Raw genomic sequence first — 2,739 nt, 5'->3', positions numbered from 1 at the left:
GAGCAGGAATGAATGGGCTCTGATCTGTCAGCTCTGCTGAATGCCTGCTCTGCTGACCCATTTTGAAGGAGGACTTCAAATTCTGAGATTAAGGAGTGTTTTTTCTTGTGCTGAATTTTGGTTTTATAATTTTTTTAACATTAATTTATTTTTGAGAGATGGAGAGAGACAGATCATGAGCAGGGGAGGGGTAGGGAGAGGGAGACACAGAATTAGAAGCAGGCTCCAGGCTCTGAGCTGTCAGCACAAAGCCTGATGCAGGGCTCAAACCCAGGACTTGTGAGATCATGACGTGAGCCGAAGTTGGACGTTCAACCAACTGAACCACCCAGGCGCCCCTTATCATTTTTCAACTGGCCAATTACAAAGGTCTTTTGACTGGTGTCTATTTTACAGATTGTGTCCCTTTACTACCCATTTTTCCCATCACTGACAAGTAGAATTCCTAAAATACAAACTTGATTCCTTCTTCATGCAGAAAACCATTTTATTGACCTATCTTGTGCACAAAATAGTGTCCAAACTCTTTGGTGTGGAAGGCCTTTAACGATTTGTATCCTACCAACTCTTCCCCTTCATCTCCCTGCAGTTTTCCCTTCCATGTCATAATTTCTATTATTCTCACTGTCATCATCACTTCCCCACCCAATAATCAGATCATTATAATGGCTAACCTTTCCATAGAAACTGCTGTGTGCAGCATTATTCCTTAGTGATTTATATATGTTAACTCATTTAATCCACTCAACCAAAGTGAAAAGAGAGAAATTGCCCTTTGATTATCTTCACATTACAGAAGAGGAAACTGAAGCATTGTGGTGCAAAATAACTTGCCCAATATCACCATGCTATCAAGTGACACTACCAGGATAAAACCGAGGCATTTTAGCCTCAGAATTTATGCTTTTACCCAGATGTTAGCAAACTATAGCCTACAGGCCCAATGCTGCCCTCCACTGTTCTTTATATATATAGTTCATGAGTTATGAATGGTCTTTACATTTTTATATTGTTAGAAACAAATCATTTATACACTGTGGCTGCTTTCAAATACTACAACAGTAAAGCTGAGCAGCAGTGTAGAACTCATACATTAGTGGTACTTTCATCTGCAGCTAGGGGTATGAACATTTTTTAAAGTTTATTTATTAATTTTGAAAGAGAGAGAGAGATCATGAGCAGGGGAGAAACAGAGAGAGAGAGGTAGAGAGAGAGAATCCCAAGCAGGCTCTGTTACTACACGGTGCCTGGTCTGAGGCTCAATCTCATGAACCATGAGATCATGACTTTTGCTGAAATCAAGAATCAGACACCTAACCAAGTGAACCACCCAGGCACCCTTGCTTGGGGTATTAAAAATCACATTGATGCACAAGAAAAAATATAACTACATGAGATAATGGATGGTAACTGGACTTACTGTGGTAATTATTTTGCAATAGATACATATATGAAGACATTATGTTGTACATCTGAAAATCTATAATATTATGTGCCAATAATAACTGGAGGAAAATGAAAAAAATTTTTTTTCAGGAATCAGGGCAGGTGAATAGAGCAGAGAAATGATGACAATTTAATTAGTCTGTCTTGTTGTAGCTCTTGTCAAATTATAAGAGTGTAAACATGGCTTTGTCTGCTGCTAAGAGTATATAATTCTTGCAAAAAAATAAATATTAATAAGTTAAAATTTTTATAGTGATGCAGTTATTACCTGACAGCATTTTGAGTGCCATGAGTATCTCTATACTTCAACACTTTATTTCCTTATTTTATTACCGGTGCATGCCCAACATGTCAAAATGAGAAAAGGAACTAAACTTCAAATGTCTCATTTTAAAGTACAGTGGAATGTTACTGGATACTTACTCAAAGAATACAAAAAAGCTAATTCAAAGGGATACATGCACCCCTATGTGTAGAGCAGCATTATTTGCAATCACCAAACTATGCCAGCTGCCCACGTGTCTACTGATAGATGAATGGATAAAGAAGACATGGTACATATATACAATAGGATGGGAAATTACTACTCAGCCATTAAAAAGAATGAAATCTTGCCATTTCAATGACATGGATAGAGCTAAGTGAAATAAGTCAGTCAGAAAGACAAATACCATATTATTTCACTCATATGTGGAAAAAAAAACCAAAAGAAAAAAAGAAGAAAAAAGAGAAATAGAGAGACAAAGCAAGAAACAGACTTTTAGTTACAGAGAACAAATTAATGTATAACAGAGGAAGGGAGTGGAGAGGATGGGTAAAATAGGTGATGAGTATTAAGGAGCTCACTTGTTGTGATGAGCACTGGGTAATATATGGAACTGTTGAATATTGTTTACCTGAAACTAATATAATAGTATATGTTAACTAACTGGAATGAAAATAAAAACTTCAAAACAGTACAGTGGAGTTCAGTTTATTCCGTTATCAAATTAGATGGTAAATCACTGTGTTTATTCTGTAATGATACTCTATGCTAAAAATACAGTGTATGCAGACATCTCTGGATTAAATACTTATTGAAACTATTTCCAACTCACAGAAAGCAACAGGGAAATCTGAAAATTTTAAATGGAATATCTCAAATAGAATTTCTTCATGAAAATAAAAAACAACAGTGAGGCTGCACAAGCAATGTAAATTTCTAAATGGCTTGTTAGCCAAACAAGGAAAATCTTTACTGGTCATGAGTTGGTAATATCGAGTATAATTTTTAATAATATAATCTTGCCAGGA

Source organism: Suricata suricatta, chromosome 11, assembly GCF_006229205.1.
Source record: "Suricata suricatta isolate VVHF042 chromosome 11, meerkat_22Aug2017_6uvM2_HiC, whole genome shotgun sequence".
NCBI lineage: Eukaryota > Metazoa > Chordata > Mammalia > Carnivora > Herpestidae > Suricata > Suricata suricatta.
Note: the sequence above shows the minus strand (reverse complement) of the source record.